Source organism: Aristolochia californica, unplaced genomic scaffold, assembly GCF_029961685.1.
Source record: "Aristolochia californica isolate CCGP_79_NKW_82.1479 unplaced genomic scaffold, dmAriCali1.0.hap1 SCAF_4, whole genome shotgun sequence".
Taxonomy (NCBI): Eukaryota; Viridiplantae; Streptophyta; class Magnoliopsida; order Piperales; family Aristolochiaceae; genus Aristolochia; species Aristolochia californica.
Genome location: NW_027182103.1, coordinates 34,984,937 through 35,011,314, shown reverse-complemented (window position 1 = coordinate 35,011,314; position 26,378 = coordinate 34,984,937). Strand labels below are relative to the sequence as shown.

Sequence of the window (26,378 nt, the reverse complement as noted above, 5' to 3'; positions counted from 1 at the left end):
ATGAGCTTTGAGTTGGCTGGGAGTCGGGTGCTCTTACAGGCCTATCAGGTGGATAGGGCCCACCGCATGCACACTTTGCAAACACAGGAACAACCTGACAGTACTAGTGAAGGTCTGGTTGAGGAGTTCTCTGACCTCTTCCAGGAGCCTTCGGGTTTGCCTCCTCTGAGGCACTGTGACCACAGGATCTATCTTAAACTAGGACCTGAGGTAGTGGTCGTGCGACTGTACCATTACCCACACTTTCAGAAGGACGAGATAGAGCATCAGTGCTAGGAGATGTTGAAATAGGGTCCTATTCGTCTCAGTCGCTCCCCGTTCTCTTCACCCGTCTTACTTGTGAAGAAACATGATGGGACATGGAGGTTCTACGTGGATTATCGGGAGTTGAACGTGCAGACAGTAAAAGACAAGTTTTCGATTCCGGTAGTGGATGAGCTTCTGGATCAGTTACATGGGTCATGGTTATTCACTAAAGTCGACCTCCGTTCAGGATACCATCAGGTCCGGATGCACCTCTCTGATATCGAGAAGATGGCGTTCCGCACGCACCATGGCCACTTTGAGTTCGTCGTCATGCCGTTTGGGTTATCCAATGCACCCTCCACTTTTCAAGCTTTGATGAACGAGGTATTTAGTCCATATCTTCGAAAATTTGTTCTTGTATTTTTCGATGATATTTTGATATATAGCAAGTCGGTTGAGGAGCACTTGGCACACTTGAGGATTGTTTTCAACTTGTTACGAGCACATAAGCTCTATTTAAAACATTCCAAGTGTTCTTTTGCGGCTTCACATGTGGGGTATCTGGGACACATTATCTCACATGAGGGGGTTACGGTGGATCCCAAGAAGATCTGAGCTTTTCACGAGTTGCCGCAGCCACAGTCGTATTCTACATTACGGGGTTTTTTGGGTCCCGCAAATTTATTCAGAACTATGGGCCAGTGGCAGCACCATTGACCAGTCTATTCAAGAAAAAATCCTTTATTTATAATGAGGAGGCCACCAAATCGTTTGTGGCACTCAAAGCTGCCCTCGCATCCGCGCCAGTATTACAACTTCCCAACTTTGACAAATTGTTCGTGGAAGAGTGTGACGCTTCGGGTGTGGGCATTGGGCCATTTTACAGTAGCTGGGCCATCCTATTGCGTATTTTACCAGATAATTAGCAGTCCATCATCACAAGCTGGCAGCCTATGAGCGCGAATTGATTGGGTTGGCCAAGGCGGTCCAACATTGGAGGCCTTATCTCTGGGGCCGGGCTTTTCTCATACGCATGGATCACTACAGCCTTAAATTCCTACTAGAATAGCGTTTGACGACGACACCATAGCAGCACTGAATCAGTAACTTGTTAGGGTTTGACTTCTCGATGGAATATCGCATGGGGAGATTAAATAAGGCAGTAGACGCCTTGTCATGGTGTTTTGAGGATCAGCAGTCGGTCTATTCGATCAGCCAGCCAAGATTTCTCATTCTGGACTTGGTGAGAGACGCACATGCCACTGACCCTGCACTGCAGGAACTGCATCAGAAGATTTCGGAAGGAACAATGAATTTGAAGTGGTCCATCCCGGATTCACTTATTTATTACAAGCAACAGTTTTTCCTTCCACCTGCGTCCGAGTTGATTCCAGCTATTCTCTTAGTCTACCATGACAGTACATACGAGGGGATATAGAAGACCTTGCATAGAATTTGAGCTGATTTTTACTAGCAAGCCATGAAATTCTCTATTGCGACTTATGTGGGTGACTTTAAGGTTTGCCAGCGGAACAAAGCCGGGCACTTGAGTCCAGCCGGTCTTCTCCAGTGGGTTTGGGCTGACATTTCGATGGATTTTGTGGAAGGTCTACCCCTGTCCTCCGGCAAATCTGTACTTTTCTTGGTGGTTGATAGATTCTCCAAGTACGGACAATTTATACTGCTGGCTCATCCTTATACAGCAACACGGGTTGCTCAGACATTCCTGGAGCAGATAGTCCGCTTACATGGCATTCCAGAATCCATTGTGAGTGACAGAGATGCAGTTTTCAAGAGTACCTTTTGGCGGGAACTTTTTCGCTTGAGCAGGACTAAATTGAAGTTCTCCTCAGCCTATCATCCACAGAAAGACGGGCAGACAGAGGTGGTGAACCACATCATTGAGATGTATCTACGGTGCTTGGTGGGTGATCATCCGCGACAACGGGTTCAATGGCTTCCGTGGGCCGAATACTGTTACAATACTTCGTTCCACTCTGCCTTGCTATCCACTCCTTTCTGGGTTATATATGGCCGGGATCCACCTCGCCTTCTCTTGTACAACCCAGGGTCCAGCCGCGTGGACGCAATTGATCAGGCACTCATGGACCTGGATCTGCTGCTACAAAATATCACAGAACGGCTACGACGCACCCAAGATCGGATGAAGGATGTCTACGACAAAGGCCACCGTGAGGTCTCTTTTGTGGTGAGGGAGTATGTGTGGCACGGCTCTAGCCCTACCGTCAACAGTCTCTTGCGGGACCTCCATGACATAAGCTCTCTCCCAGATTTTTTGGGCAGTTTCCCATTCTTCGACGTGTGGGACCAGTGGCCTATCAGCTCAAATTACCGGACACAACCAAAATTCATGATGTGTTTCATGTCTCTCTATTGAAGCCACATTCTGGGGCGCAACCTACAGCCACTCCATTCCTACCACCGATTGATAATGGCGAGGTTATTCTTAACCCAACTGTGGTGTTACGGGCTCAACTGACCAATGACCATTGGGAGATTCTCGTTCAATGGACAGACACGGACCCCGACGCGGCAACATGGGAACATGTGGACATCTTCAAACAAGTCTACCCAGATTTTGAGCTTGAGGACAAGCTCTTTCTCCATAGGGAGACAGATGTTGTGGACTCAATAGCACCATATCAAGAAGATTTGAAGCAAAAATTTGTAGAATATGAGGCCCAGTTAGCATCTGGTTGTTACTGCAGTGTCAAGCATGTTGTAATTTGCATGTCAATTCTTGTGCGTTCCTCAATTTCCTTTAAATTTGCTCTCGGTTAGCCAATTGACCAAACAATTAAATTGCTCTATCACCTTCTCATCGTCTTCTTGTGTCTTTTAGGATCTCACTACGAAGCGGGTGATTGGTGGCGGCCACGAAAAGGGGGGTTTGTACTACTTCACTCTTCCACCATTAGCTGCATTATCGTCCACTATATCTGAGGCCCAACTTTGGCACAAGCGACTTGGTCATCCGTCTACCCCTTCACTTCGTTCTTTGGTTCCATCTTTAAAAGGACTTTCTAATATTAGTTGTGAGGTTTGTCAATTAAGTAAACATGTCAGGAGTACATATTCTCCTCATCTTACAACTACAAGTACTACTCCGTTTGAGCTAATACATTCTGATGTATGGGGCCCTTTATGTGTCTCAAATATTTCCCAAGTTAAATATTTTATCATTTTTGTTGATGATTTTACTCGAGTGACTTGGTTATATCTATTTAAAGAGCATTTTGAAATTCTTCCTTTGTTTAAAAAATTTCATGCTATGATCTTGACACAATTTGGGAAGAAAATTCAAACCCTTAGATCTGATAATGCTAAGGAATACATGTCTCATGACTTCAAATCATTTTGTGAGAGTAATGGGCTTATTCATCAAACATCATGTGCCTATACTCCTCAACAAAATGGTGTTTCTAAAAGGAAGAATCGTCATCTTCTTGAAGTTGCTCGGGGCCTCCTCAACTCCATGAAGGTACCCTATTTCTATTGGCCTCATGCTATACTTACAGCATGCTTTCTCATTAATAGGTTACCTTCATCAATCCTTCATCATAAAACTCCTTCCTCTATGTTATTTAATAGTGAAGATCCTTTTTCTCTTCCTTTGAAAGTGTTTGGATGTACGTACTTTGTTCATGTTACATCTCCACATAAAAATAAACTTGATCCTCGGTCTATGAAGTGCATTTTTTTGGGATACTCTCGCACCCAGAAAGGTTATGTCTGTTACAATCCTACCCTTCAGAGGATGTTTATCTCTAGGGATGTAACTTTCTTTGAGGACACTCCCTTCTACTCCTCCCATGATGCTCCTCCAGGATGGACTTGTCCTTCTACTACTCCTTGTCCGCTTGTGCCGTTCAATCTTGAAGTGGATCCTTCCCCTGATGCACCGGCCGTACCTTCACCTGTGGAGTTGTCAGATCCACTCGAGGTAAGTCCTTCTCCTCCTATGTATGGGCCTGAATTTGATACTCGGCTTATTGCTTTAAGAAAAGAACGTCGCTCCTGTACTATTTCGCATCCTATCTCAAATTTTATGTCTCACCATCGCTTGTCTTCCGAATGTTTTCAGTTTCTTGCGTCCCTTTCTTCTAGTTCCGTTCCGCAATCGTATCAGGAGGTTCTGAGACATCCAGGATGGAAGGCGGCTATGGATAAAGAAATGCACGCCTTATTCGAAAACCAAACCTGGTACTTAACATGACTCCCGAGAGGTGAAAGACCGGTTGGTTGTCGATGGGTTTTTTCTTCTAGCCCTAAGGCATTGTAAAACTATAAATAAAGGCATTGGCTAAGAGGTAGGGCATTGAAGCACTCTCCTCTCTTTCCACAAATTCGTCCAGTCCTCATTTTTCTTTTTACGCAACCCTCTTCTCCCTTAATCCAAACTCTCTTCTTCCACGTTCTTCTTCTTCTCTTCTCCTTCTCTCTTCTTCTTATTCTTCTTATTTCTTGTTGATCTAAAGTTCCTTTCATGAGATCCTAAATTCTACACGAGTGATCAACTGTGGGTTGCGTCTCAATTTTTCTGTCTGATGCTCCTTCGTACACCAATCCCATTCCCTTGGGAAATTCCAATCTCTGTTTCGCTTCTTCCCGTTTGCCAAAAATCTTGTAAGACAAATTCCGCAGAGATTCTTTCGACGAGTTGGCGCTTAAAGTGGTTGGATGCTTACTGTTATGGACTCCATAGCATCAAGAGTGGCGAACCGGAGAAGAGGATAGATGGAGTAAACTTGTATTTCAGTATCTTAGGAGTTTAATTGTAATTTAAAGTTCAATAAGGGTCTAATTATAATTATGGAACCTTTGACGTTTTCCTAATCTATTTAGGGCGTCAAGTGAATGAAGGGAAACAAGCATTGATCAATTAGCATAGACGAGATCGGGTACTCTCTCTAAGGAGGCCTAAGGGTGGAGCTCCTTCAAAAGCTCACGTTCCTACATCATTGGGCATTCTACGACCCCCAAATCTTTCCCTTCTTTGTCAGCCAATCTGGAAGCCAGAGGAGATCGCTGGGTGACTCGATCCATGGCGAGAGAACCTAACACTTACGTATTTCTTCATTGCTTCGATTATGGTACCTTGTGAGGATGCGAAGAAGTTCAACCTTATTTGGAGGCCAGGAATGAGGAGAGAATTCTTTCTCGCTTTCGGGAGGAGAACACAAGAAGAAGACGTCAATCCCGCAAAGCAGAGACAATTGATTGCACTTCTTCTTCACCCCTTCGACTCGCTTCTTGAAAACCTTGTAGCGAGTTCTTTCATCGCTGATGAACTTCATCTCGAGTTTAGATCTGACCATGGCAACTGTGCAAAATCGAAAAGAAATTTGAGGAAACTGTGATAAGAGTGAGGAAGAAGCATGAGTGAGTGCCAGTAAAATGTTGGCTTTTCTATACTTTTCCACTTTCTGGTTTCCACCCCCTCTCGCAAGACTCAACGCAACTCACGGAAGAGGACATGCAGTTAGCCAACGGTGAGGTGACCTGCTATTCCCGGTCGACCGCCCAAGTGCGTAACCGACCTACCTTTTTCGTGCCAAAAATATTTTCAAAATGTATTATATGTGCCAGTTTAAATGTCCCTCGCCCCCTCAATAGTGAGAAACAATGGTAATTGTTCATTGAAATTTTTCAAAAGATTCTCATTTTAGCCTTAGTAAGTGAACTCCTTTCTCCACTCAATGTAGGGCTTGTGATCAAGGGCACTATATTTGGGTTTCATTTTTTTGTAGCGACTACTTTGCTTCAAAGTGAGATAGTAGTAAATTGATAACCATCCCCTACAGCTTGAATGCACACATGCCGATCACCTGCATGCAAGCCTTGCCCATAGGGCTCACCCACGCACCTCACCTACATCCACACCCATGCTTGGGGCAAGGGTTGAGTCGGGATTAATTAAATAACCCATTTAATGTAATACATAACTATTTTGATCATAGATAATACCAATTAATTAATGACATTATGTATTTACTAATCAATTAATTACTAATTAAGTAAGAAATAATTAAATACACGATGATTTGTGCTAATTAATCGACCAAGTGACCTATTTAATGTAATAACTAATCAATTATTTAATAGAACAAGTAGTAATAACTTACTTATCTTATTAATTAAACACATTTTAGTGATATAATTAACTAATTAATCAATTCAATTAATTTATTTAGTAGGATTAATGGAGTCGATGCGAAGAACCAAAATTACATACTAATCGATGGTAGCTAATACTAGTTAATTAATTGGTAATTAATGCATTTATTAATTAAATAATTACTTGATTATTTGTTTTAATTAACAAACCAATTGACTTATTTAATGTAATAACTAATCAATTATTTAATCGAATAGGTAGTAATTACTTAACCATCTAATTAAGTGAACATATTCTTATTATATAACTAACTAATTAACTTGGTTTGTAGGACTAATGGAGCTTGTAAAAACCACAATGACATACTATTTGATGATTGCTAATACTAGTTAATTAAAATAATATATTTACTAATTAAATAATTATTGATTAGGTAAGAAAATAATTAAAAACCCATGATTTGTGGTAGTAAATTGGCCAATTGACCTATTCAATGTAATAATTAATCAATTATTTAATTCAATAGGTAGTAATTACTTAATTATTTAATTAATTGAACCCATTTTAAATATAAAATTGAACACATTCCTCTCATGAGATCACATCCTATTTAAATAATTTATTGACAGCAATTAATACTAGTTGATTAATTTGTATTTAATACATTTACTGATTGAATAATTACTGATTTGGTATGAAAATAACCAATTACATGATGATTTGTGGTAGCCAATTGACATATTTAATTATATAACTAATAAGCTATTTAATCAAACATGCAGGACTTACTTAATTAACTAATTAATATAACCTATTCTATTTATATAATTAAATAATTATTTGACTATTAATTGATTCAATTAATAGTCAAATAATTATTTAATTATATAAATAGAATAGGTTATATTAATTAGTTAATTAAGTAAGTCCTGCATGTATTAATTTTTTCAGTTTTATTACTTAGTTTTTATTTTAATGACTAATTACTTTTTCTCCCATTATTATTTTTTTCTATGTTCATTTTTTTATTATTTATTTTTTTAATTTTTAAATTTCCTTATTTTCCCTTTTGTATTTTAAATTTAATTATTTTTGTAATTTTCCTTTAATCTTTTCTTCTTTAGTTTTTTACATTTGCCCATGTCAACAAAGCTTGTCCAAATGGTGCCACATCAGCATGTCCATTAAGGAAAGAGGAAAGAGAATGGAGAAATGAGGAATTTTAGGTTTTAAAGGATGGGCTGACATGGTGCTATATGGACAAGCTTTACTAACATGGGAAGTTGATCGATCCTATGAGGATTCCAAAGGTCAAAATTAGATAATTTGGGAAATAAGTTTAAAAAGTCATTATTCAGATAAATCAAAATTTTAAATCCAATATTCGGGTACAATTCCTTGAAATATAATAAATATAATAATAATTTTCCACAAAATCTTTCTTATTACACGAGTTGCTAATTGGGTGTAATTACATTGGACAACAACAAAATCCTTCTATAATTTTTGTAAGAAAATTTTACTTTTGAGCAATGGTACCCCACCTACAAAGTAATATTTAATTACAAAAAAAAAATTTAAAGCTACAACAATTCAAAGTAATATTTAATGAATCTCTTCATTTGGATGTGTTGGAAGATGGGCTCAAGCCCACGAGCTCAAGACAAGAAGCCCACAAGTCAAAGGAGTGGCTTATGTGTAAAATATGATACTTTCCATAAAGATGGCATAGAAGTGTAAATATGTATTCCTTTTATGTCTTTTGTTTTATCAAGTTGTAGCCCTAAGGGCATTGAAGCACTCTCCTCTCTTTCCACAAATTCGTCCAGCCCTCATTTTTCTTTTTCACGCAACCCTCTTCTTCCTTAATCCAAACTCTCTCCTTCCACGTTCTTCTTCTTCTCTTCTCCTTCTCACTTCTTCTTCTTCTTCTTTCTTGTTGATCTAAAGATCCTTTCATGAGATCCTAAATTCTACATGGTATCAGAGTTAGGAGTTTAGGATCTCGTTGGTATCAGAGCCTCGGTTAACGTTGAGAAAAATGAAGATAAGGCTGAATCATCATCTGAAAATGTGAATCTTACGGCTGAGGACTATGCTGCATTTCAGAAAATGAAGTCCTTCATGGAATCCTCTATTCCCTCATCATCTACTGCTCCCACTACTATTGCCTCAGGTATGCTTTCTTCCTCTTCTTCTTCTTCCTCTTCCTCTTGGATCATCGACTCTGGGGCCTCCGAACATCTACCAGGTAACAACCACTTGTTGCAGTCCTTATCTCCTTGTTATCCTCAAAAATTCATTACTATTGCTGATGGTACCCAAACAAAGATCCTTGGCAAAGGTTCCTCCTCTCTTACTTCATCTATTCCCTTCCAAGATTTTTTGTTTGTTTCTCAATTTCCTTTAAATTTGCTCTCGGTTAGCCAATTGACCAAACAATTAAATTGCTCTATCTCCTTCTCACTATCTTCTTGTGTCTTTCAGGATCTCACTACGAAGCAGGTGATTGGTGGCGGCCATGAAAAGGGGGTTTTATACTACTTCACTCTTCCTCCATTAGTTGCATTATCGTCCACTACATCTGAGGCCCAACTTTGGCACAACCGACTTGGTCATTCGTCTACCCCTTCACTTCATTCTTTGGTTCCATCTTTAAAAAGACTTTCTAATTTCAGTTGTGACGTTTGTCAATTAAGTAAACATGTAGGGAGTACATATTCTCCTCGTCTTACAACTACAAGTATTGCTCCGTTTGAGCTAATACAATCTGATGTATGGGGCCCTTTATGTGTCTCAAATATTTCCCAAGTTAAATATTTTATCATTTTTGTTGATGATTTTACTCGAGTGACTTGGTTATATCTATTTAAAGAGTGTTCTGAAATTCTTCCTTTGTTTAAAAATTTTCATGCTATGGTCTTGACACAATTTGGGAAGAAAATTCAAACCCTTAGATCTGATAATGCTAAGGAATACATGTCTCATGACTTCAAATCATTTTGTGAGAGTAATGGGCTTATTCATCAAACATCATGTGCCTATACTACTCAACAAAATGGTGTTGCTGAAAGGAAGAATCGTCATCTTCTTGAAGTTGGTCGGGTCCTCCTCTACTCCATGAAGGTACCCTATTTCTATTGGCCTCATGCTATACTTACAACATATTTTCTCATTAATAGGTTACCTTCATCAGTCCTTCATCATAAAACTCCTTACTCTGTGTTATTTAATGGTGAAGATCTTTTTTCTCTTCCTTTGAAAGTGTTTGGATGTACGTGTTTTGTTCCTGTTACATCTCCACATAAAAATAAACTTGATCCTCGGTCTATGAAGTGCATTTTTTTGGGATACTCTCGCACCCAGAAAGGTTATGTCTGTTACAATCCTACCCTTCGGAGGATGTTTATCTCTAGGTATGTGACTTTCTTTTAGGACACTCCCTTCTACTCCTCCCATGATGCTCCTCCAGGATGGACTTGTCCTTCTACTACTCCTTGTCCACTTGTGTCGTTCAATCTTGAAGTGGATCCATCCCCTGATGCACCGGAAGTACCTTCACCAGTGGAATTGTCGGATCCACCCGAGGTAAGTCCTTCTCCTCCTATGTATGGGCCTGAATTTGATACTTGGCCTATTGCTTTAAGAAAAGAACGTCGTTCCTATACTACTTCGCATCCTATCTCAAATTTTATGTCTCACCATCGCGTGTCTTCCGAGTGTTTTCAGTTTCTTGCGTCCCTTTCTTCTACTTTCATTCCGCAATCATATCTGGAGGCTCTGAGACATCTAGGATGGAAGGCGGCTATGGATGAAGAAATGCACACCTTATATGAAAACCAAACCTGGTACTTAATATCACTCCCGAAAGGTAAAAGACCAATTGGTTGTCGATGGGTTTTTTCGGTGAAACATAATCCGGATGGATCGGTTGCTCGTCTTAAAGCTCGACTGGTTGCTAAGGGCTATACGCAGTGCTATGGGATAGATTATGAGGAGTCCTTCTCTCCTGTTGCGAAATTGAATTCGGTACGCATCATCTTATCTATTGCTGCTAACTCCTTATGGCCCGTCTATCGGTTGGATGTTAAAAATGCTTTTTTAAATGGTGATATCAGTGAGGAAATTTATATGGTTCAACCACCTGGTTATGTGGTTGAGGGGGAGTCAGTATGCCGATTAAAAAATTCTTTATATGGGCTTAAGCAGTCCCTTCGGGCTTGGTTTGATAATTTTAGTCAAACACTCCTACGGTTTGGTTTTCATCAGTGCTCAGTTGATCATTCCATATATTATAAAGATACGGCCAAAGGAAAAATATTATTGGCTATATACGTGGATGATATTATCTTAACTAGTGATGATGCTTTGAGCATACAAGAGGTGAAGCATATGATATGTCAGGAATTCAAGACTAAAGACCTTGGTATGCTTAATATTTTTTGGGTATAAAAATTCTTCAATCCAAACATGGGATAATATTGTCTCAAAGGAAATATGTCTTGGATCTCCTAGAAGAAATAGGAATGAAGGTTGTAGACCAGTTGACAAATGTAAAATTATGTGCCACAAATGAAGAAGATATTGATATTGGCAAATATCAAAGACTCGTGGGAAAACTGATTTATCTCAAGGTAACTAGGCCAGACATATCATATGTTGTAAGTGTGGTGAGTCAATTCATGCACAAACCACAAATTACCCACTGGCAAGCTTTAGAGAGAATATTACGTTATCTAAAAGGAGCTCCAGGAAGAGGATTGTTGTATAAAAAACATGGGCACTTCAACATAGAAGGCTTCTCAGATGCAGATTGGGCTGGATCTCCTGATGATAGAAAATCTACATCAGGATATTGTACTCTGGTTGGGAAAACTTGGTTACATGGAAAAGTAAGAAGCAAAATGTGGTTGCAAGATCTAGCACCGACGCAGAATACAGAGCTACGGCCCATACTGTTAGTGAAATTTTATGGATCATGACCCTTCTTACCGAACTAGGTTTTTATAAAAAGGGGTCCATGAATCTGCATTGTGATAATCAAGTAGCCATTCATATCACTTCAAATCCAGTTTTTCATCAAAGAACTAAACATATTGAGGTGGATTGTCATTTTATATGGGAGAAGTTTCAAGCAGGAATAATCTCTCTCAAACTTGTGTCATCTCAAGAGCAAGTACCTGATATTCTCACTAAACCCGTTACATCTAAAATCCTATCGTTTATATGTGGCAAGCTAGGTATTTATGTTGTATTTTCTCCTCCAGCTTGAGGGGGAGTGTTGGAAGATGGGCTCAAGCCCACGAGCTCAAGACAAGAAGCCTACATGTCGAAGGAGTGGCTTATGTGTAAAATATGGTACTTTCCATAAAAATGGCATAGAAGTGTAAATGTGTTCCTTTTATGTCTTTTGTTTTATCAATTTGTAGCCCTAAGGGCATTGTAAAACTATAAATAAAGGTATTGGTTAAGAGGTAGGGCATTGAAGCACTCTCCTCTCTTTCCAAAAATTCGTCCAGCCCTCATTTTTCTTTTTGACACAACCCTCTTCTTCCTTAATTCAAACTCTCTCCTTCCACGTTCTTCTTTTTTTCTTCTCCTTCTCTCTTCTTCTTCTTCTTCTTTCTTGTTGATCTAAAGTTCATTTCATGAGATCCTAAATTCTACAGGATTTTGAAGATTAAAATATAATTTTAGTTATTAAGATTTATGTTTCAATTGCATAATTCTAAACTTTTTTCAAGCGATCCTTTTATTTTTCTCCATAGCACAACAAGGTGCTTCTATAGATGACAAAATTCAAAATATTGGCGCTAGTACTACATCATGACTGAAAAACTATCAACTGTGAAATCTCCAGTCAGCGAAATATCAAGGAAGGAAAGTAGAGTTCCATGTTTAACAAGTATTACGTAAAAGAAAACACTAGGGAAACCAGTATTCCAAATCAGACTAGAATAGGTAGCCTCTTCGGTTTATATATAAGTGAGGTAGGACTTGCTCTCTTCTGCCTTGTGGCATTGCCGGATCATACCATCTTCCTTCAGTCCAAGTCTTCCATTCTTGTTGTCGGATCTTGCTTTGTTTTTGCATCTTGGGGATCGACCTACTACTCTAATATTGTTTTAATGGAGGTGAGCTTGCCTGAAGACATCTCACTTGAAATTATTTCATGTCTACCCAACAAATCACGGCTAAAGTGTGAAGCTATTTTAAGGAAATGGTAGAATCTGATCAAGAAATTTGGCTTCTTTCACTGCCAAATCTATTGACTTCGGTTTTGTCTATCTCAAATACTACGACTATGGCTTCATACGCGAATGTATGTTCAACCGCTTGGACGACAAAGGAGCACTCACGCTCCAAGACTCCCTTGTCTTCCCTTCGCATCACAACATCAAGAATATGGGTTCATGCAATGGCGTCATTTTCTAGTTCAAGAAAATCCACACCAATCTAAAGCTCAGTGACTATCTCTACAATCCCATTACCAAGCATCTCATGACTCTTCCTCCACTCCCTCCTTTCATAATGCCCCATGACCCCTTTGATAGTTGTTTCCCTTTTTTGGGTTTAACCCATTATTAGGTAGTTTCACTTAGATGTAAGGATAGTGAGCAATTACAACTTCTTCCTGTTTTGATGGGAAAGAAGTGTTTCAGGATTGTACGTTAAATGGGATTTGGTCTAGAAATAAGCCTGAGTTTTCTCCATCAACGGGACTTTGGATAAACTAGACGTTTCTCGACAAATTTATGGAATTTTAACTACCATGACTGGAGGTATGCATCTTGCGCTTCGACTTTTCTTTTTATGAATTTCATGTAGATTTAAAATTCTGGTTGAATCAGACCAGAATCTTCGTCTTGATTACAATTCCATTATTTTTTTTTTTGTAAAATATTATCTATGTTTTTATTTTTCCGTAAAAAAAACTAAAAATGTACATGTCAGTTTCGAGGTTAGAAAGACGTAGACTTAAGATGAGGCATTGTGAGCCCCGCGCATCTTCGATCGCCATTGGTGGCACGTGCGACTGTCAATACGTTGTGTACCTAGCAAATCTCAAAAATGTCGGTGCTCCCCAGCTAGACAGCAATATTTCCAAATAGTGTCCCCGACCAGACACGATGACTGCACTGGTGCGCCAGAGTAGGTTGCGCTCAGTGCGCTGGAGGTGCTGGGAGGTTAGTGGGAACTGATGCGCCCGTAGGAAGAAAATGCCCACAACCAGCCATTAGCCGTCGTTTGGGTTTTCAGAGGGGAGTCGAACAACAGGGCTCGTTGTGTGCGCTGATTTTAACCATTGACGTGTTGTGAGCATTTTCTTCCCGACTCCCTATTGGTCCCATTCTCACTTCCAGTCGCCTGGAGACCACAGATGCGCACAACTGATTCTCGTTCGAGAGACGTTGCTTCGGTGGGTGGCAATGAGCACCAGACAGTGCATCGTGTAGGAATATTTTAAATAGAATTTCGAAACTATATATGAAATTCATAAACCAAAATCGTACCTCCTAACATGGTGTCAACTTTCGGGGAACAGAGCTTCTCCGGAGAACAGAATGTCACGTTTATCATAGAGGTTCATCGATGGCAACATTCAGGCATACCTCTACTAGACCAGACCCCCTTTTATAGGCTCTTTTCCATCAAAGGAGACCACCAAACTACGGGAAACCAAAAGGTCGTAACCGGCGACCACCATCACGGGAAAACCGTCCGACAGATGGGTCACTTAAGTGACGGATCGTGAACCATCTTACAATCTCCCACTTGACCCATACATCTACTTAATATGTATTTTTGATACTTTTTCATGAATATTTTCCATAGATATAATATCCTTATACTCAAACAAAGAAGATTAAATTAAATGAATCGTGGTGGTAAGTTCTTTAGAGCAAGTATTACCTTCCACGTATTACAATGCAAATGTCTCCTTTGAATGAGAACCTTATGTGACACATTTCTTTATGAATGAACTTGCATAATGCTCATTCGAAATCATTTTATATTGTCATTCTCTAAACTTTATGCATACAACCAAATAAGAGAAGACACAAATGAACTTAATGGAGTTTTTCATTGACAAAATCGCGATACAAATAGAAAGGGAATCTCAATTACATAAATTACTTAATAGAATTGAGTCTCATATGTTCAACATGTCCCTTATAAACACCAGGTGGTAGACCTTTTGTGAACGGATCAGCGATCATTAATCTTGTACTGATGTTTTCCACAACCATCTTGTTTGCATTGACATGTTCTCAAATAGCTAAAAACATTATGTCAATATGTTTTCTACGACTTCCGCTCTTATTGTTCTTGGCCAAAAACATTGCTGCGGAATTGTCGCAATAAATCCCTAATGGCTAAGAATTGGTGTCAACAATTTTAAGCCCTGAAATAAAACTCTTCAACCATATAGCTTGTGATGACGCTTCAAAATATGCTACAAACTCTTCTTCAATGGTAGAAGTAGAAATCAAAGATTTTTTTGCACTTCTCCAAGAAATGGCCCCTCCAAGTAATAAGAAGACATATCTCGATGTCGACTTTCTTGAATCAAGGCATCCAGCAAAATCAGAGTCTGGCTACTCCCACTAATCTCATCATTCTCAAGCAAACTTGCAATCTTAGATTTGATAATTCTCGTCGAACTAGATGGACAATAAAATATGTATCCCTTAGAATTTTTCGCATAGCCAATAAAATGTCCACTGAGTGTTTTAAAGTCTAACTTTGTCTCATGTGGATTGTAAAGTCGAACTTCAACTGGACAATCCCAAAGATGTACATGCCTTAAACTAGGTCTCCAACCTTTCCATAACTCGAATAGCGTTTGATGAACCCCCTTGGTTGGAACCTTATTCAGTACATAGACTGCAGTTTTGAGAGCTTCACTCCATAAAGATAATGGGAGACCAGAGTTACTAATCATATTCCTCACCATGTCCATTACTGTTCAATTTCTTCTTTCTGCCACACCATTTTGAGACGGTGAGCCAGGCATTCTGTATTGTGGCACAATACCTTGTTCCTCAAGAAACCTTGCAAAAGGACCAGGCAATTGTCCTCTTATAGTGTACCTTCCACAATATTCACCACCTCTATCTGATCTCATTATTTTGATTTGTTTACTTAATTGTTTCTCTACTTCTGCTTTATAGACCTTAAAAGCATCTAGTGCTTCACTTCTATCATAAAGCAGATCGAGATACTTATATCGTGTATGGTCATCAATAAAGGTAATGAAATACTTCTCACTATTGAAACATGCATCATAAAGACTTAAAATATCAGTGTGTATGATTTCTAAGACATCAAAAGTCCTCGTGGCACCTTTCTTGTACTTGTTGGTTTGTTTTCCTTTAATGCAATCCACACATGTACTAAAATCAGTAAAATCAAGAGCCTCAAGGATTCCATCATCAACTAATCTTTTAATTCTATCAATGGAGATATGACCTAATCTCCCATGCCACAACATGGAGGATTTCTCATTTATAACACTTCTCTTAATTACAACATTAATATCATGTACAGTAGTAAGAGTGAAATTAAATGTAAGGTTTAAAAGAAGTTTGAACAATCCTTCTTCCAAAATGTCATTTCCAACAAGAAAACAGTCTTTATACAAATGAAGGGAATTTCCAAGGAAATTAAAACTGAATCCAAAGGGTAAAAGTTTGGAAACTAAGATAAGATTTCTAGAAAAATATGGAACACAAAATACCCTTTCAAGGTCTAAGACAAAACCAGTATTTAGGACAAGTCTGAAAGTTCCAACTGCCTCTACATGTGAACCCATCTTGTTTCCTAAATAGATGAAGCATTCACTTGGCGTCGGTTTTCGTTGGTTCAAGAAACCCTGCATGGCGTTGGCAACATGGATTGTAGTACTAGAATCAATCCATCAAATGTTATAAGAAGCATGAGTCATATCAAATTCAAAACACACTAAGGAACATATTTGGGTTATCAGGATGCTTGCTAATGCCTTATAGGAATTCTCAAACTGTTCCTGAATAGCTTGAAGATATTCCTTGGCTTTGGCACATTCAGGAATAGATTCACGAATACTCTTCCCAATATGAGACTTAATAAACATCAAACTTAATCGATTGGATCGCTCCCAAAGTTCAAATAATTTTTTCATAATTTGGGTACTAGATTCCGTGGGATTTGGAAGTTCATCCACTCTAAGTGCCAAGTCAAGATCCATGCACCCTAATAACAATAGAATTTTCTCCTTGCCACTCAATATAGTTTTCCCTGTGTTGTGTTAGCAGGTTCGGATCCCCGCAGCCGTTGGATTTTTATTTTGTCTACAGAGTCGACTCGGCCAGTTTGCGGGCGGGTCGGCTCAGCGAGTTTGAACAGGCGAACCGAAACGATTCAACCCATCTTTGCCACGACTCGCTCATCTAATTATTCCCAAACGACTCGATAAAGTCCGAGTCGAGTCAACTCATTTGACTCGTTGCATCTAGACCGATCATGCGCAATCGGTACGAGTTGACTCAGCCGAGTCAACTCGTTATTTAAATGAAATTGTTTTACCTATGTTTCAATTCATTTTTTGTTTACGTTGGAGGTCGTATTCACGCACAGAGATGACGCTCAGTGTCCACGGCAGCCCTCTGTCGTACGTCACCTCCGTTAGACTTCAGCCGCCGTTGTCCGACAGCGACGCCGGCAGACGTACAACGTCGACCAAGACGTTGGTTGGTGCCACATCACCGGCCCTCGCAACGTACGCAGAGAGCTCCTCTCCACGGAAAGGACTCCATATCAGAGAGGGGAGCTTTGATACCCCATGTAGGAATGCTTTAAATAGAATTTTGAAACCATATATGAAATTCATAAACCAAAATCATACCACTTGACCTGGAGTCAACTTCCAACGAACAGAGCTTTTTCGCTATCTACTCCGGCGAACGGAATGTCTCGTCTATCACAGAGGCTCGTCGTTTGGTGGTCTCCATCAAAGGAGACCACCAAATGACGGTAAATCCAAAGGTCGTAATCGGTGACCACCATCAATGGAAAACCGTATGAGGGATGGGTCACTTATGTGAGGGATCATGAACCGTCTAGGTGACGGTTTGTGAACCGTCTTACACATCGAACCGCAGTCGAGAGGAGAAGTCACGGAGCACCGAGAGAGAGTGACACCGTAATGGAAGCTTGTATACACCGACGTGTTGCTCTTGTCGGACGCACATCAGCGACGATGGCACCTGAGGAAGGAGACGTCGGTGCGGGGATGGTGAGTAGAGTCCCAAACGGATGAGATGCTTGGACGAGGCGCCTGGTTGTGAGCAGCCGAGAGCGGCGCGACCAAACAGAGTGTGCGCCGGTGTTTTGTGCTCTCATTGGAGCGCAGCCAAAGCCAAGAGTACGACATCATGCTCTCTGGCTGTCCCGCACCACTGTACGCGCAAGAGCAACAAACACGCTCATGGCCCATCCAACCCAAGTGCTATCATTGGATACACTTAATTCATATATAAATAACAGGAAAAATAGAATATTTTAGTTTTCATTCTTTTTCATTTTAGTGCATATGGATTAAATAATTGGATATGCATATAAGAATGTTTAATATGCATTAATTTTTATATGTGAAAATTTTAGTCAATTATTTTGATGTCATATTTTGGTTTACATTTAAATAATTAAGTAATAACCACAACATTCTTAATTATGAAAAATGTCTAGTGACATTAAGTTTAGTCACATAAAGTCAATGACATAAAATTTTGTGATTAACCATGGAAAGCTAATAATTTAACCTCACGTGGTTATTTTTATATTTAAGTGATTTATGAGAATTGGATAGGAACATTTAAAACAAATTTATAGTCGCCCACAGGCCTTGAAAATTCCTATAGAGATAAATTTATGATGCCATCATAAAGTGATATAAATCGTTTGTGTTATAATCTAAGCCTACTCACATGTTGATTAATTTGTTTGAATTTAATTACATGGGTAAATTTTCAATTTTTGGTTTCATTGCATGTTTTAGTAAACATTGTTGTTTATTTTGCAGTTCTTCAAACTTTATCTATTCCGAATTTTTATCCCTCCAATATTATTCCTCTCAATGGTAATAATTATGATGATTGGAAGGAGAAAATCGTCCTTGCTTTGGAGTGCGGAGTCAAGTGGTGGAGCCTAATTAATGCTTTACGCTTAAGTTAGTTGCGGATCGACCTTCGTGGTAAGGTTGACATGGGGGTTGGAAGGGGGGTGGATCCCCCATCCGATCAACGATATATTGATTGTTGTTTCATTAAGGGTAATTTAGGAATTTCATTCTTGTAATGCGGTTTCCTAGTTTTCTCTTTAAATTGGGGGTTCATTGCTATTACGGCGAGTTCTCTTTGTAAGTTATTTCATCTTCATAGTGGATTATAGCAATGGTAGAAGACAGGACATAGTCTCACCTTGAGGCGAACCTTTATAAACCTTGTTGTGTATTTTCGTGCTTGTTTTTGTCCTTCTTCCACATTTCTTATTATTGCTCTCATTAGTTTGGAATTAGGGCGTACAATTTCTAACATGCGGTACCTTGATTTGGTATTTCGAGTGGATGAACCTCCATGGCCCATGGAATCAAGTACCCAAGTTGAAAAAATATCATTTGATCTCTGGGATCGATTAGATCGCTTATCTTTTATGTTTATCAAGTCTCACATTGGGAAAAGTATCCATGGATTCAGCAATGATTTTTCCAAAGCAAAATAATATCTTCAAACTATTCAGAATCAGTTTGAGACTTCTGACAAAACATTAGTGTTGGAAGACAGGGCCGAACCCCACACGACCAAGGAAGACTCACATATCCAAGTGTACTAGAAGATGTGCCCAAACCCATTAGATCATGAAAAACCCATGCATCTAAGATATATTGAAGACCGGTTCAAGGCACATAGATCAAGGAGAAGGCCCATAGGCCCACATACATTGATGGTAGGATGGTAAATAAAGGGTCATCTCATAGAGATGACATTGATGTAATTAATTTAAAGTTTCAGGGTTAAATCCCTAAACCCTAACCCTAAGTTCAGGGATATTATTATAATATAGTAGTTTTATTAATATATAAATAGAGCTTCAGGGGGCGGGTTATAATCAATTCCATAACCCTTCTTCCACCTATCTTCTCCCAATGACTTTTTTTCCTTTTTTCTCCATGAGTTAAATTCATAGAGACCTGAAAATCAACATGGTATCAGAGTTTTGAGTTTTAATTTTCTCATATTTTTTTTTAGTTAGTGAAATTCGTGATTTATTTTAATGGTATTGTTTTTCTTTCTTCGGTTTATTTGTCTGCTGGAGTACGATGAGATGGAGTTCTATTTTTTTCTCTCATTAATCTGCCACTGGTATTGTTTGCTTCCCACCTCGATAAACTGCCTTACCCGTGGTATATAATATGTTGTCTCCACTCTTTAGAAAATCTATGGCGTCTTCCCGAGTAGTGTTTCTAGTGCTACTGGCTGTCGTCTTCGCTTAACTTCACCGCTCGTCTCGCTTAACTTCTCCGGCAGTGTCTCTGCTGCCCGCCATGGCTACTCTGTTGGAAGCATGCGCCAGAATTATTTCCGTTCCGGAGGAAATAATTCCATTGCGGAATTATTGCCGTTAAGCCAAGGTCTGTTTTGCCGAAGGTCACGTCGCCGTTACCGGAGACGATGACACCATGAACGTTAGAAGAAGCACCAGTCCAGCTTACCGTCCTCTATCGAAGCCTTCCCGTCACCGCCGCTACTGCTGCCAATTTTTTTTGGAGGCCGAAGACGATGACGACTTGTGAAAAAAAACTTCTCTCCCCGACCCGATTACTCCCTCCAGAATACTCTTTCCGGCGAGTTGTCTTCGTCACCAAATGCATAAAAGCGTCGGCGTCCGGGAAGAAGATGTACTGCTGCTGCGTGTTTTTTTCTTCGTTCGCTGTTCGGCCGCGGGGAAAGACGACCCACCGCTGCCGGAGAAGATGAAGTCGGGTTGGAAACTTTCTTTCCGAGTTTCCGCTCGGCGTCGGGGAAGAAGAGGGTTGGAAACTTTCCTTCTGAGCTCCCTCCGACCTCTGTTTCCGCCGAAGAAACCGAGGAGGAAGACGAATATTTCACTGTTCAAATATTTCATGTTTCCTAAGTTAAGAAATACGAATTTATCAGTGCTATGGCCCTTGGCGCAACCTGGACTCACCCGAGTCAATCCAGCGAGGCCGAGTCAAGCCAGCACCCGAGTTCCCAGCCGACCACTGTTTCAGCACCAGCCAGACCGAGTCAACCCACACCAACTCGGACCGAGTCAACAAACCTTGGCCACTTATTTTTTGCCTCGGTATACATGCCCAAGTTTTATAAATATTTCGGCGCGACTTAGTAAATTTTTCTCTGGTTAGAATTTTATAGTGAAGAATTGACTGATCATTCCTTGGTCAGCATATTATTTGGTACATATATGTGCATTTAATTATTTCATAGGTCAATTTTACAAGGATTATTTTGGGTTGTATTAAATGGGCCTAAGACCATTTCAAATGCTGCTATTGTGTCTTTTTTTATGAGACATTATTTTTTAAGAAGAGGAAGCCTAATACCATTATTTATTTATGTCCCCATCAAAAATATCAAATTTTTGTGGTTGGGAGTCAATGACGGAGGAGCTTCATCCCTATCAAAAATATCAAAATTATTTGTTGTTGGGAGTCCATGACGAAGAAACTTCATCCCCGTAAAAAATATCAAATTTATTTGTGGTTCAGAGTCCGTGACGGAGGAACTTCATCCCCGTCAAAAATATCAAATTTTTGTGGTTGGGAGTCCATGACGGAAGAACTTCATCCCCGTCAAAAATATCAAAATTATTTGTGGTTAGGAGTCCATGACGAAGGAATTTCATCCCTGTCAAAAATATCAAATTTTTTGAGGTTGGAAGTCCATGACTGAGGAATCCCCGTAAAAAATATCAATTTTTTCTCGTTGAAAGTCCTTAACGGAGGAACTTATTATTATATTTATGTTACTTTCCCCTATTAATATCATATATTACTCTACCACTTGAGAGTCGTTATCCTATGGAGGTGGACACTTCAGAGCAATGTCTTAGCAGCTAAGAGTGATTTACTCTCATTGATATTATACCAGTTGGGCCTCATGAACGAGAGCACCAGCGTGAGGGGGAGTGTTGGAAGATGGAGGCATATTATATAAAAAAAGATTTTATAGATAATTTGCAGCAAGCTAGAAGTTCATGTTGTTCTCTCACCTCCAGCTTGAGGGGAAGTGTTGGAAGACAGGGCCTAAGCCCACATGACCAAGGAAGACTCACATATCCAAATGTATTAGAAGATGGGTCCAAGCCCAAAAGATCAAGGAAGACTCATGCATCTATGAGATATTGAAGAAGGCCCATAGGCCCACATAAATTGATGGTAGGATGGTAAATAAAGGGTCATCTCATAGAGATAACATTGATGTATTTAAGTTAAAGTTCTTGGGTTAAAACCCTAAACCCTAAACCGTAAGTTCAGGGGTATTATTGTAATATAGTAGTTTTATTAACCTATAAATAGAGCTTCAAGGGAAGGGTTATAATCAATTCCATAACCCTTCTTCCTCCTATTTTCTCCCAATGGGTTTCTTTCCTTTTTTCTCCATGAGGTAAATTCATTGAATCCTAAAAATCAACAATTAGCAAACACCCTGATGACAAAAATGTGTTCCATGAAATTTATAGGCACCAAAGGTGTGCGTGAGCACATCGTGCAAATGTGGGACATTGCCGCTAGACTGAAATTGTTCGAGATTGAGATATCCGAGTTATTTCTGGTTTACTTCATCATTTACTTGCTCTCGTCAGAATACGGACCGTTCAAGATCTCTTACAACGCACACAGGGAGAAATAATCAATTAATGAACTTCTAACCGTGTGTGTACAAGAGGAAGGGAGGCTGAAACAAGAGGGGATTGAAAGTTCAAATTTGACGACTCGTGGCAAGAAACCATTTAAGAACGAGAAGAGAAAAGACCCTCTTAATTAAGTCAATAAGGGAGATATCAAATGATTCTTTTGTAAGAAGAAAGGACATATAAGGAAGATTTGTCCCAAATTCAAGCATTGGCTTGAAAAGAAAGGTAATCTCATCTCTTTAGTATGTTTTGAATCTAATATGGTTAATATTTCTTATAACACTTGGTGGATTGATTCTAGTACTACAATCCATGTTGCTAACACCATGCATGGCTTCTTAATCCAACAAAAACAGACGAAAAGTTAAATTTCCAACTATTCAGGATACAAGATGGGTTCATATGTGGGGGCAGTTGAGACTTATAGACACTCCCTTAATTCTGGTTTTGTTTTAGACTTTGAAAGACCTTTTATGTTCCATCCTTTTCAAGAAACCTTATTTTGAGTTTCTAGACTTTTATCTTGTGGTTTCAATTTCCTTACTAATTTTCTTCATTTGTATAAAGACAATATTCTTGTTGGAAAAAGTATTTTGGATGATGGTTATTTAAACTTCTTTTAAATTCTACCCTTAATTGTAGTCTTGTAATTGTGCATGGTACAAATGTTGGCATTAAACATGGTATTATAAATGAGAAACCCTTTATGTTGTGGCATAGGCGATTAGGTAATATTTCCATTGTTAGAATTAAGAGATTAGTAAATGAAGTAGTTATTGAGGCTCTTGACTTCAGTGATTTTGGTACTTGAGTGGATTGTATTAAAAGAAAGCCCATCAAAACTCCGAAGTTAAGCACGCTTGGGCGTAGTACTAGGATGGGTGACCTCCTGGGAAGTCCTCGTGTTGTACCCCTTTTTGCCCGTTGTTCCTCTGCCACCAGCTAATTTCGCCCTAGTAATGTTGCGGTTAGGGGGGACAAAACATATTTGCATATATAGTTTGCTTTCTTTTTTAACGGTTCAAAATATTCGGGAAGAAGAGAAGAGGGGGAAAAAGCACGGTTTTGTTTTATTTTCCTTTATTAATGCAGTTTGGTTCAGTTTCGACACAGACGGTAAATGTTTTATTCTTTAATCAAGCGACATAACACTCCTTTTTAATATTGTATATCTCGATTTTTGCTTAAGATTTTAATTTTTTATTTTATTTTTTGGAGGGAATGTGGAATAGACCAATAGAACATGGGTGGAGAGGGAATCCAAGGAAGAGATTGGGAGGATGGAGAGGGTAACACAAACAGGTGCGATCAATAAAATTGGGCACTTTGATAAATGTGGTAGAAAGAAAAAATTCTGAGTAAGAAAGGCAAGCTAAAACATTCTACAATTTTAGTTAATGTAATAAAAATCAGTTTACCTATTCTCTTTCTCGATTGAACTAACCCATCAGCTCAGAAAATAGCTTTCAGACATGAAGAAGATTGAATTTTGAGCATAAATGATGCTAATGCTGACAGATTTCAAGTCATCTAGATGACTAAGATGAATCCAAAATCATCTCTACGGTTTAAGTTATGGAACCTGGTTTCCGCCAGTTTTTGCCAATCATGATAACCCAAACGCCAGGGTTCGAACCCTCATCGATTTTTTAAAATATAATTATCGAAATCTACTTATGATGTGGGGGGGGGGGGGGGGGGGGGGGGGGGGGGGGGGGGGGGGGGGGGGGGTGTTCGAAATCTACTTATGATGTGGGGGGGGGGGGGGGGGGGGGTGCTCAACTTGTCGTTGAAGATGAACTTCAGCCGCATTATTAAGTTCATCTCCTGACGTCAGTCAGTGGAATACCAGAGTTTAAGTCATCTAGATGACTAAGATTAATCCAAAATCATCTCTACGGCTTAAGTTATGGAATCTGGTTTTTGCCTGTTTTTGCCAATCATGATCAACCAAACGCCAGGGTTCAAACCCTCGTTGATTGTTTTCCCCCTCTGTCCCGCACCCACTGTCTCGATCTCTTCATTTTTTTTTTTTTTTGCCCTCTCTCCCGTACCCTCTCTCTCGTCTCCCTGCGGCCCCCGATCTCTCTACTCCCTCTCTCTTCCATCTCTCTCCAGTTTCCGTCTCTCTGCAGCCTCCCTATCCCGTATCCATTATAAGTGATGGGGCATCCTTTAGCGGTGAAGGAGTAAACTAGGTACTTGGGATAGTTGTTTCTATTTATTTTCTTGATTCTAGTGAAAACAATCATAATCATCCTTGCTCAAGACCAATTCCTACATATATTTATTTCCTCTTTTCTATTTAGGTTGTTGGCCTTGTCTTTTGTGGGCAGCGAATTTGGTTGGCTGCCATGGAAGCTCTGATGTCAAAGGGGATGCGCTATGCTAAGGAGGTTTGGTCTTTCATCTAATGATTTTAGCACTTCTTTTGTGTAAGGACTTTAACTCAAAATCTTGGGGTTTTTGGTGATTTTATCTGGTTGGTGCCTTCTACGCTTTTCTTTCTGGTTGTTCTGTTGGGGGTTTATCTTCCATAATGCATTGTGATGAGTTCAGAGAACTCTTTCCAAGAACAATAAAAGTCAAGTATCTTGCTGATGCCGGGATGTTCCTTGATACGTATGGCTTGCTTTTTTCTACTCTTTTTCTTGTATTATTGTCATCATGAGTGGAATCAAGGGGTCATGGATCATGCTTTGTTCTAAAGGTTTTTATCTCGATCAAATACTAGGCATGCATGAAATTATGCCAAAGCTATTGATTCTGTGCTTGCTTCTTGCCAACTGCAAATACTTCAGTATCATCATAAATGAGCACAATAAATGAGAATTGATAAGCATAGACACTTTCTTGCCATCCTTTTGTACATCGCATAAAAATCCAACTTCTGTAAATGCATCCTTCTTTTTTATTCTCTCTTTTACTCTCACATAAAAACATATAAACTGGAGCTTGATGTATGTGGTTCCAACTTTGTTGCAGTGTTTCTTCCCTGAAAATTTTGTGGGTAATATTAAGATCCCACTTTTTCTTCTGAATGCTGCTGCATATGATGTTTGGCAGGTAAACTTTTGTAGATTCTGAATGATCCTTTACTGGATATGTCTGCTTATGTTTTGAATTGTTTCTTATTCATTTTTTTTTTGTTTTTTTTTTTCTGGTACAAGCTAGTTTGTGTCCACCATCAGCTGATCCGCATGGTGAATGACATGCTTGCAAGTTAAATTATGAAAGGTGCACACCAGGACAAATTAAATTCTTCCAGAATACTTCTCTTTCACTGTTATTCACCTTTGTACTTTAGTGTCATTTATGTCAATAATTGGCCTCGAAATGCCTTTGAAGCTTTGGTGTTATCTTCTTAAACAGATTTTAAAAATAAAATGTTTTCAGCTATTAAAGGGTTCTCAATGTCCAAGCAAAATGGGTTGTTCATAAATTCATGTTTCGCCCATTGCCAAATGAGAGAGGCAGGACACATGGTTTGCCAACAATTCTCCTGTCATCAAGAACAAGGTATTAGGATTGTCTCTCCCTCCCTCTATCAAACTTAGAGCTGATATGTCAAGTGGCAGCCATAGCCAGACTGTTCAGTTTATGGGTGTGGTTTCAATTTACTCTTATCTATTTTAATTTTCATTCACCAAGTCCGGGGAAGAAAAGAATGGAAGAGTGCTTTGGTTCAAAACTCTGTCACTATTTTGGTCATAGGTTCTCATTGAAAAACAAACATCTGAAATTTGTTGACAGCAGAGAATCGTTGTAGCTGTCGTTGATTAGTACTTTGACCGAGCTGAAGTGAAGATGATAGATTGTGCATACCCTTGTGACCAAAGTTGTCACAACCTCGTCTTTCATTGAAGAAGTCAGCATTGGATCTCTTCACTATTATTTGCACTCAATTCAGGTGCATATTCATATCAAGAAGATTTGAAGCAAAAAGGTGTAGAATATGAGACCCAGTTAGCATCTGGCTGTTACTGCGGTGTCTAGCATGTTGTAATTTGCATGTCAATTCTTGTGCCCTCTATAGGAATCTGCTTCCCCCATG

At 39.4% G+C, this 26,378-nt stretch overlaps 1 pseudogene; it reads left to right on the top strand.

The window, feature by feature from the left end:
- On the top strand, positions 1-26,188 carry LOC137963277 (pectin acetylesterase 12-like; annotated as a pseudogene).
- Positions 26,189-26,378: the final 190 nt, after the last annotated feature.